The sequence below is a fragment of the Octodon degus genome, unplaced genomic scaffold, assembly GCF_000260255.1.
Source record: "Octodon degus isolate 3935 unplaced genomic scaffold, OctDeg1.0 scaffold00051, whole genome shotgun sequence".
NCBI lineage: Eukaryota > Metazoa > Chordata > Mammalia > Rodentia > Octodontidae > Octodon > Octodon degus.
This window is the reverse complement of record NW_004524627.1, coordinates 7,361,205-7,373,385: the sequence shown is the minus strand read 5'-3', so window position 1 is coordinate 7,373,385 and position 12,181 is coordinate 7,361,205.

The window sequence follows — 12,181 nt, the reverse complement described above, 5'->3', positions numbered from 1 at the left end:
TTTATTTCTTTCTCTTGTCTAATGGCTGTAGCTAATGATTCCAGAACTATATTGAATAGAAGTGGTGAGAGAGGACATCCTTGTCTTGTAGCTGATCTAAGAGTAAAAGATTTCAGTTTTTCCCCATTTAGGATATAGTTAGCTGTTGGGTTAGGATAAATCCAAACTTTGTAGATTTGCACCTGAACCAGTAGGTGCTAAGGTTATAACTGCACCAAAGATCTACAACAAAGGTCAGAAGACAGTGCTACACAAAATGACAACGAGAAGGAGCAAAATGAAGTCTCAGACCCTAAGCCCACCCATAACACGTGCAGAGGACACTAACACAGAACAAATTGGGAACCACACAGTTGAAATCAATCAATCAATGGCTTCTGAAATAAAGAAATGGCTGCAGAAAGGTATAGAGGAACTCAGATTGGAAATAAAAAAAGAAATCCCTGAATTAATAACATCTGCAGTAAAGAATCAAATGCAGGCACATTCAAGGCCCACCCAGAATAAGTGCAGAGGACACCAGCTCAGCTCAAATGTGTGAATTAATAGCGTCCTTAGTAAATAAGCAACAGCAGAAAGTCATAGAGGAACTCAGAGCAGAGTTTTTTTCTACTAGCTCAGCTCAAATGTAAGAGTGAATAGTATCAATAGTAAATATGCAACAGCAGAAAGTTATGGTGGAACTCAGAGTGGAATTTTCTGAAATAAGAAAATAATTCTCGGAACTCATAGTATCTGAAGTAAAAAATCAACTAGAGAAATATAGGGAGGAAACCCAGTCTGAAAAAACAATGCAGTGAAAGAATTAATAACTGCTTTTAAAGAAGACATTGATAAAAAATTAGAGGAGATTAGAAAAATGACAGATTCCTTGAATGAGCAATACGGGAAAGAAATAGATCGCATGAAGCAGAGTCAAAGAGATATAGAGGAATTTAAAATCTCAATCATAAGCTTGCAAAACTTTAAGTGAAAGTGAAGATAGAGTTTCAGATCTTGAAGAGACTGGTGCAGCTAGTGGGAAGGTAAGAAAGGATCCTTCAAAACAATGAGGATGCATGAAAAAATAATCCATCACCTGCAAGATGATGCAAAGAAGAACAATGTGAGAATAACAGGCATCAATGAGAAAGAAGGAGTCAATACAAATGACATTAAAAAAATATGGGTAGAAGGAATAGCAGAAAACTTCCCAAATATGAGGAAACAATCTCACATTCAGGTAATGGAAACATACAGAACGCAAAGTAACCTCAATCCAATTAAAAACATACCGAGACATATAATAGTCAAGATGCCCAAAAATCAGCAGAAGAATAATATATTGAAAGCCGCTAGAGAAAAGAAGCAGATCAAATTCAAAGGAAAACTTATCTGAATTACGACTGACTTCTCTTCACAAACCACGAAGGCAAGAAGAGCATGGAGCAGAGTCCTTCAAGTCCTCTATAAAAACAAATTCCAGAACAGACTACTATACCCTGAAAAACTCTCTTTCAAGTTTGATGGAGAAGTGAAATACTTCCATGAAAAAGAACAACTAAAGAATTTCATGATGGCAAAGCCAACCCTACACAGGCTACTGAAAGATGTTCTAGAGAGGGACCAAAATGATCAGAACTCCACGAATGAGATCAGAAGCAACCAACTAAAAAGGGCAAACAATTAAACACAGGAGAAAAAGGAGTAAAAGACAACAGGTAAATAACATGTCAATCGTAAGTCAATACATCTCAATTCTAATCATCAATGTAAATGGACTCAATTCACCAATTAAGAGAAATAGACTGGCACAGTGGATTAGGAAACAAAATCCAACACTATGCTGTATACAAAAACCACATTTAACTCATAAAGACATTCATAGGCTGAAAGTCAAAGGATGGAAAACAGTACTGCACTACCTAGAACCTCAGAAAAAAGCAGGGGTAGCAGTCCTATTCTCAGACAGTCTCAAATTCAAACCAAGAAGGATCAAGCAAAATAAAGAAAGCCACTAAATACTGATTAGAGCGAAAATTCAAGAGGACTAGGTAACAGTCATAAATATGTGCACCAAAGACAGGAGCACTCAACAATATAAAGCAAATCTTCATGGACATGAAAAATCTAATATCCAATACCACAATCTTAACAGGAGACTTTAACACCCCCTTATCCCAAAAAGATAGGTCAACCAGACAAAAACTTAGCAAAAAAATAACAGAACTGAACCAGAGCTTGAAATGGACTTGGTGGACATATACAGAATGTTCCACCCAAACATAGCTGAATACACATTTTTCTCAGCTGCACATGGGTCATTTTCTAAAATAGATCACATACTGCTCCATAGGTCATGCTTAAGTATATGTAAGAAAACAGAAATTATCCCATGCACATTATCTGATCACAGTGCAGTGAAACTGGAAATAAATGACAAAAGAAACCAGAAAAAACCCTAAATACATGGAAATTAAAAGACACTCTACTCAACAACCAATGGGTCACAGATGAAATTAAACAAGAAATTCAACAATATCTACAATTCAATGAAAATTCAAGCACAACTTATCTGAATTTCTAGCATACAATGAAAGCAGTTCTCAGAGTGAAACTCATAGCTGTGAACTCACACATTAGGATAAAAGAACGGGAACAAATAATTATCCTAATGCTGCACCCTCACCAACTAGAAAAGGAAGAGCAGACCAACCCAGACAGGAAAGAAATCATAAAGATTAGAGCAGAAATTAATTCAATTGAGACGAAGAAAACAGTTCAAAGAATTAACAAAGCAAAAAGCTGGTTCTTTGAAAGATTAAATAAAATTGATAAGCCCCTAGCTAACTTCATCAAACAGAGGAAAGAAAAAATTCAAATACAAGCAATAAGGAATGAAAAGGGTGTAATTACCACAGACTCAGTGGAAATTCAGATTATCAATAGCTACTTTGAGAATCTTTACTCTCACAGAATAGAAGACACAGAAGAAATGGACAGATTCCTAGAAAGGTACAAATTACCACAACTGAATCGACAAGATATAACCACTCTCAATAGCCCAATAACAGCCAATGAAATACGAGATGTAATTAAAACCTACCCGCAAAGAAAAGTCCAGGTCCTGATGGATTCACAGCTGAAATCTACAAGAAATTTACAGAAGATGTATTCCCTATACTCCTGAAACTCTTCAATGAAATTGAAAAGGAAGCAATCTTCCCAAAATCATTCCTGGAGGCAAGTATTATACTGATATCAAAACCAGGGAAAGATGCAACTAAGAAAGAGAACTACAGGCCAATCTCCCTCATGAACATAGATGCCAAAATCCTCAATAAAATCCTAGCAAATAGAATACAGCAAATCATCAAGAAGATCATACACCATGACCAGGTAGGATTCATTGCAGGGATGCAAGGATGGTTCAATATTCAAAAATCTACTAATATAATACACTATCAATAGAGAGAAAACTAAAAACTACATGATTATCTCCACTGACGCAGAAAAGCCTTTTGACAAAGTCCAACACTCATTCATGATCAAATTCCTACAGAAAATTGGGATAGATGGCCTCTACTTCAATCTGGTAAAATCCATTTATGAAAACTCAATGGCTAACATAATCCTAAATGGGGGAAAACTGAAATCTTTTACTCTTAGATCGGGTACAAGACAAGGATGTCCTCTATCACCACTCCTATTCAATATAGTTCTGGAATCATTAGCTACAGCCATTAGACAAGAGAAAGAAATGGAAGGAATAAGAATAGGTGAAGAAGAAGTTAAATTATCTTTATTTGCAGATGACATGATATTTTACCTCAAAGACCCAATAATCTCCACCAAGAAGCTACTAGGATTAATACAGAAATTCAGTAGCATAGCAGGTTATAAAGTCAGTACCCAAAAGTCAATAGCATTCCTCTACCCAGACAACAAACACACTGAGAGGGAAATTATAGAAACAATACCTTTTACAATAGCACCGAGGAAAATGAACTATCTTGAATTCATCTAAATAAAGAAGACAAAGATCTTTTCAAGGAAATTTACAGTATCCTGAAAAAAGAGTTCTTAGAGGATTTCAGAAAATGGAAAGATATTCCATCTCCAGGATAGGAAGAACGAACATTGTGAAGATGGCCATACTCCCAAAATTGCTGTAAAGATTTAACAGAATCCCTATCAGACTACCACCAACATACCTCACAGAGCTAGAGAAATCATTCCTAAAATTTATTGAGAACCAGAAAAGACCTAGAATCGCAAAGGCAAATTCTGGGCCATAAAGACAAGGCTGAAGGCATTACAATTCCTGACTTGAAATTATACTACAAGGGCACTGTGATAAAGTCAGTATGGTACTGGCAACAAAATAGACCTGAGGATCAATGGAATAGATTCAAAGATGCTGAAGCCCCTACAAACACATTCAGCCACCTTATTTTTGACTAAGAAGCCAAACATACTCACTGGAAGAAAGATAGCCTCTTTAACAAATGGCGCTGGAAAAACTGACTCTCTACATGCCAAAAACTAAAACTTGAGCCAGCTCTATCACCGTGCAGTAAGCTAAAGTCAAAATGGATTAAATTTCTAAACATTAAAGCAGAGACACTAAATCTCCTGGAAGAGAAAGTGGGAGGAACTCTTGAAGACATAAGGGTAGGCAAAGAGTTCATGGACAGAAATCAAATCGCACAGGAAACACTTGAAAAAATTAATAACTGGTACCTTCTCTTACTGAGAAGTTTTTTCACGTCAAAGGAAATTACCAACAAAGTGAAAAGACAACCCACAAATTTGAAAAAATCATAATACATAAGTACTCAGACAAAGGTCTGCTTTCTAGAATTTATAAAGAACTAAAAAACACTAGGTCCCCAAAGTTTAAAGACCCTGTCCAGAAATGGGCATCTGAGATGAACACACACTTCTCAGAGAATGAAATTAAAGAAGTAAATAAATATATGGAAAAAATGTTGCACATCACTATAGCCTTATGTGAAATGCAAGCTAAAACAACATTGAGATATCATCTCATCCCAGAAAGAATGGCTATCATAAAGAAATCACCCAAGAACAAATGTTGGAGAGGCTATGGGGAAAAAGGAACCCTTCTCCACTGCTGGTGGGAATGTAGACTGGTGCAAACATTATAGAAATCAGTGTGGAGACTCCTTAGAAAAGTTGGATTGGATATCCCTTTTAATCCAGTTATTCCTCTAGTGAGAATTTTCATGGAAGGTCTGAAAACATCATATCATAGGGATATATGTATGTCTATGTTTATAGCAGCACAATTTGTGATAGCCAAATCTTGGAAACAACCAAGATGCCCATCACCTGAGGACTGGTTGAAAAGATGTGATATTTTTACACAATGGAGTATTACTCAGCTATAAAGAATGATTAAATCAAAGCTTTTACATTGAAGTGGATGCCACTTGAAGATATACTCATAAGTGAAATAAACCAGACAGATGTGTAAATATCGTATAGTTTCCCTAGTATAAGAACTCAAAAGAAGAAATAGAAATAAAAAAGTATAACACAAGTAAAAGGAAAGCAGGAACTCTAGGACTAACTAATTAAGAGAGGGAAAGGAGAAGAGCTAGGAAACATGACAGTGACAAGCCGTACAGTTATATGTAGAAGATGGGCAAGGCAAAGATTCTGAGAATCTCCAGAAGATTTTTGAATCTAGCAGTTAATTGGAAAGATTCTCACCCTGACTAACTATATGTACTGATATCTTTGAACTAAGCAACTGCACTGAAGATGGTAATTTGTAATAATAGTTTCATGCTTGGAATGCCTGTCATTCTGGTCTTCTGAATACAGGCTGTTTGTCATGACATGCCAGTTGCTGCTGTGCTGTCTCTCCAGTAGATGATTGTTCAAAAAGAAGCGGGTGGTGAATGAAGGCAGGCGACAAGAAAAGGGATATTGTGGGACTGTCCTGCTTCAAGGTTGTATATGATAGATTTTTGGACCGATGTGTAAACATAAGAATTATATAATTCTTTATGCCTAGTTTTTAAAATATATTCTAATTTTTAAATGTTTTTTCATCATATTATGTAGGGACTTAAAGTTCAGCATATCATTACTTGATGAAAAATACCTGTTCCATGTTATGGCTAAGACGTTTGATATGCAGACAGATAGGTAGTTTAAGCTTAACAGCCTAGGTTTTATGGTAGTAACAGTAAGGTTTTCTTCTGGTGGGTTAACAACCTAAGTTTGTAGACCCAAGTTAGAGAAAAATGAGGGCTGCAAACAAAGCCAACATTTTGGCCCTAGCCTTCCAAGGTCACTTAAGACTCAGGACATGTGAGAATTTATACTGTAACTTCATGTACCTCAGTAGTGTCCCAAATTTTCTGATCAAGGAGATTATGTGACCAAAGAGGAAATTTATTGATGATGTAGAGTGTGCCTAAGGAGGGTCACATGGAGAGAAAACATTCTCTCAGGCTTTCACAGAGAGCACATTGGCCAAGCAATGGCCGTGACTCATGCACATGGCTAACACTGACAAAGGTTCTACAATCTGAGGTACAGGATCTCAGGATAAATCCTGAGGGGATTTCACTGACCTTATCAGACCCAAAAGCTACAACTCTTGTTGCATTTGCATAGGTCCTGCTTTACCTTGGTCTTAACCATCCAGCAGAAAAGTATAAAAACAAAGTATAAGAAGTAAAGACATGGTGTTATGTTGAGGTGTAGGGGACTCAGGTCAACAATTTCTGACATTGCCAGTGAAGTGGAAGACCCAATACTATTATGGACCTCTGAACTCTTTTAGAATATTTTGCTGATTTAACACACTTATAATATTCAAATAATGGATCTTAACCAAAAAAGGGGATACAGATGAATGTCCATTTTGTATCTGTATATTTAAAATGGTTAGGATAGATATATAGCTACATTCTCTTAATGAATAGAAGGATTTGTTCTAATAGTGTTTGTAAATACAATATCATGTCCACATCTTATACAGCAATTAACCACTAAGAAGAATGCATGCAATGCATTAGTTATTGAAATTGTCTTACCAATTTTGTTTGAAACTCTGTCATTGCTATTTGTTTCTCAATAAAATTATGGGAAAAATAGATTGTTTTCCCCACAACTCTATGTTGTGAACTTTTGTATTAGTACATGTTTTCAATGCCACCTAAATACATGCATTGCAAGGAAGTGGCATAAGTCCATGCGGTACTGTTATACTCCTCTCTTGCCTTCTCCTCTGCTCCCTCCCATCTCTTCCATTACCTGATCTCCTTCCCATCTCCACAAGTCTAGCTTCCTGTTCCCTCTCATCTGTCTTTTATTTTGTTCCTTACATTATTTATTCTCTAGGTTTCTCATGTAAGAGAAATACCCCAACATTTAGCCTCTGTGTCTGATTTATTTTATTTCACATTGTGGACACATGGTGCTTCCATTTTCTAACAAATGACTAAATTTATCCTTACTTATGACTGAGTCTTACTCCATTGTGTACTTATACCACATTTTCTTTATCATTCCTCTGTTGCTGGGCAGATAGTATTCTGTTTTAAAATTTCCTCTGGACTAAGAACGGACTCAGTGCCTAGCATGCTTGAGGCCTTAAGACTCAATCTCCAGCAGTAAGAAAATAAAATTCCATTCCTAATTGATAAGAGTTTTCAAAGTCTGTTTTTTTTTTCAGCTGCTTTTGCCCCTAGTGGCTTTGCCTTGTGGCTCTGTCCTGGCCATATGTTGTTCTGTGTCCCACAAGCCTCCCCTTTGGTGCTTATAGGCTCCATTTTTACAGATGCACATCCTGCCAGAGACCTGGACTCTGGGTCCACCACAGCCTCAGACACTATCAGAACTTTCACACCAACACAGAGTGTCATACTATAATTCACTACACTTTCTCAGCCAGTATTTGAAGAAATCTGAAAAGAAAAAAAAATAGGTAGGAGCAGAAGCACATGTAGGGGCAGGGCTTCTGCAAGGGTTCTAAGTGAGAGAAAACATAGAAAGGCATTTCAATAATGTATTATTTCAACAAAGTTAAATAGATTGAGTTGGAATGATGCTCTAGAGCCCTCAGTGCACACTGCCACACATCTCCTCTGTCGACGATGATTTTAACAATCTGGTGGTCAGTTATTGGGTCTTGACTTTTTTTTTTTTTCTGTTTTCTGGGACAGACACCTTGCCTGGGTGATATAGAGGTCATACCCAAAGTTCTTTTGAGGGAATTGCATGGACTCCTCCCACCCCACTTGGTACCAAATTAATCAGGAATTTTTTTTAATATTACAAATGAAAAATACAGCCCTGAAAAATACATGCATAAGGTTTGGGACATGTCACTCATTTAATATTTTTTTCATTGTGTTCTTAAATGTTTTATAAAGCTCAAGGCAATGTTAGAATCTAGCACACAGAATAACTTGACTGAGTTGTGTGTTCTGCCTGTGGGGTTGGGTTAGGCAAGAAGGCCGGGGGAAAAGGGAAGGGCAACAGCTGTGCTCACATCTGTCTTTCAGCTCACTGCTCCTGTTCCTTGCAGTTGTCACATCTCGCCTTTTCCCTTGCATCACAGGCCTCAGCCCGCATCACATCCCATCTCTCTGGAACTACTTGTTGTTGAGATCTCACTACACTGAATTTCAGAGTCCATAAATTAAGTTTAATGGAAAGAGTGGGTGGATGACTAAAATCCTCTTTGTGAATTCTTGGAGCAGCTTCACTTTGGCAGTATCATGACTATTAATCACCTACCTTGGCAGAACGTTCATGGTGTCCTCATAACTCGATGCATGTCTAGCTCACGCTGAATTGGTGATGCAGGTCTGTTAGTTGTACACTCTGAAACTTCTTGCTTGCTTTTCTGCCTACAGAGGCTTATAGCATTATTTTTTATATAAACTTTTAAGATATAGAACATTTTTATCCTCACAGAATTATTGTAAAGGTAGCATGGAGAGTTCCCCCATATTTTCCACCATTATTAACATTTTAAATTAACATTAACATTTTAGTCTGCTGCCATATTTACCACAAGTAATGATATATTATTAATTAAAAGTTAATATTTAATTCAGACTTCTTTTATTTTCTCCTAATGTTTTTCTAATTACCCAGGGATCCACCAAGGTTCCCAGTGGGATCCTTAGCTAGTAATATACTTAGCTAAAAATTAGTAACTTTGTCTCTTTAGGGTACTTTTAGCTGTGACAGCTTCTGTAACTTTCTTTGTTTCTATTACCTTGAATATTTTGGTCAGGTATTTCAGAAAATGTCCCTCAAGCTTGGCCATGGTAGTGTGCACTCAGGAGAGAGACCACAGAGGCGAAAATCAATCAATAAGTGAATAAATGAGCAGAGAGCGGCCTTCTGACTGACTTCAGGATACCACAGGACACAATAGTGCACAGCTGACTCACGAGGGTGACCTTTGACCTGATCAGCTCCACAGAGGCCAAATTTCTTACCTTTAGCCCCTGCAGGATTCGCTCCTCTACTGACATCCTCACCCTGCCTGGACTCTAGTGCTTGGACAGAGGTCACCATGTGCACCTCACAGGGAAGGCATGGGAGTCATAGTACAGGATATTTCAAGCAGAATATCCATATGATTTAGATGAAGTTCTGCATTGGCAGTGTTAGCTATTGTCCCCATTTACTTATTTATTCAATCATTTATTTATATATATATGGATATTTATAATAGATTTTTGTCTTTACAACAGTATGACTTTATTCACTTGGTTTTTTCAAATTGCTATAGTTTTGGCAATTGAGGTTGTTTTGTTTGGCCCCTGTTCTTTGGCCAGGCCCTCATTAATTTTTTTTTTAAATTTTTTGATAACTTCTTTACCATTGACACTACTCCAGTCTCATGTTGTATATTTCATGCTTTAACCCATTAATCTGCCATTGCTTCAAGGGGCCTTGCTTCTTTTTCCTGAGAATGACATTAGAAACAGACGAGTGGTAAAGCATGTTCATTTTCGGCTTTCTTGGTGTTCATGGAAACAATGAAAATTAGTTTCACCTGGGATTTCTATGCCAATTTGTCAAAAATGCAAACTTGTTATTAATCTCTATCCAGAACTGTGCTGTATTCTGTGATCTCAGGCAGTATGAGCACTTTATTAACATCAATTCCTGGTAGTTCTTGAAATAGCATGAGGGGAATCTAGTACTGAGTCTGCAGTGGATGGGAACAAAAGGGAATTTGAGGTGAGAGAGAACTGGGAAATACAGAAAATACTGTCAGCAGTCACAAACAGACCTTCTTAATTATAAAGTAGAAAAACACTCCTTTTCACTGGAAAGGGAAAGAAATAAGACTCCTTTGTATAATAAGATTTAATTTTCTAAGTGGCTGTGGATTGCTGATCCCAGGGTCAACTTGATGCAGCCAGGGAGTAAATGAAATGTATTTTTGCTACCTTCCCACTGCCTTCTCCCATACAGCTTCTGGCACTTATTCTTATACTCAATAAACAATATTTGAATGCTTTTTATTTTGATGAGTACAAATAAAAAGGGCCAGCGTTCTAGTTACTGTTGCTACATTATAAGTTATCCTAAAGACTGGTCCTGTGAAACAACAGGCAGCTCCCATTTCTTGGTACTGTGGGGATCAGGAGTTCAAGAAGGGCTCAGCTGAGGCCAAGGAGAACAGTTGGAGTCCACAGGCTGGGCTCACCGTGCTGCTCCTGGGAGGTCCCATAGGTACCAGGGAAGCACCCAGGAACTCTGCCTTCACCTGCTTCATTCTGCTGGCCATTGTCAGAAGCTAATCAGAGGCAAAAAGGCAAGAAAACCTTCACCTTCAGGATCACATGTGGTGCAACAGCTGGGAGACTGGAGTCAAGACAGAATAACCCATAATATGCATAGTAAATCTTAATGAACAGAGTGGCTATCATTAAGAATATGCAAAACAGTAGCAAATGCTGGCAAGGATGTGGGTGAAAAGGAGCCCTTCGACACTGTTGGTGGGAGTGTAACTTAACTACAGTCACAATAGAAATCAATGAAGAGTACTCAAAAAAAAAATAAATAAAGCTACCATTTGATCCAGCTATGCTACTTCTTTCCCCTTGAAAGAATTAAAAAAGGAGTACTGTAGGGACACCTGTATCCCCACATTTATTGTGGCACAATTCACAGCAGCCAGGATTTGAATCAGCCCAAATACCTGTGAAGAGACAAATAGTCTAAAAGATGTGTTATGTATACATGGCTGAGTATTATTCAGCCATAAAGAACAAAATCATGTCATTTGCAGAAAAGTGGACAGAACTGGGAGTTTCATGCTGAGGGAAATAAGTAAGATTTAGAAGGACAGATATTACACATCTCTCTCACATGGAATCCAGAAAAAACATGACACTAAAATAGAAGCGAGATGATTAGAGAAAAGGAAGTAACCAGGGGAGGCAGAAGAGAAGGACAAGGCAGGAAAACATAGATGCAAATGATCAAACCATGTTACACATCTGTGCACAGTATGTTGTGTGTATGAGTGCACTGTATGCAAGCCAAGTGGAAGCCCATTACTGTTTAATATGCACCAATACAATAAAAATAAAAATGTAATGGATAGCTAAAGATGTTTTTGAGCATCATTATTGTTATTATTTTTTTTTGTGTGTGTGTGGTACTGGGGATTGAACTCAGGACCCTGCACTTGCCAGGCAAGCACTTATTCTACTAAGCTATTTCCCCAGCTGAAAATTACAAACTGTGTTTTTTTTTAAATTTTTTTTTGAGATACCAGTGATTGAACTTAGGCCCTTGTACTTGCTAGGCAAGCATTTATTCCACTGAACTATCTCCACAGCCCACTTAGCTGGCTCCTCAGCCCTAAAATTTGTGTAACATCATTTTATTTATTTATTTATTTATTTATTTTTATTTATTTATTTTATGAGCAGAACATATTTTTTCAAAATTTTATTGATAAACAGCAATGATACAGTTTCAAATCAAATCAGAAGTACAGTTTCAACAAATAATACACTGCATATATTCTTCTTAGTGCTTAATTGCTCTACAAGATGCGGACTTGAGATCCTATTTACAAACACCATTAGAACAAATCATTCTGTTCGTTAAGAGAATGCAACTATATATCTATCCTGACCACTTTGAATACACAGATACAAAATGGACATTCATCGGT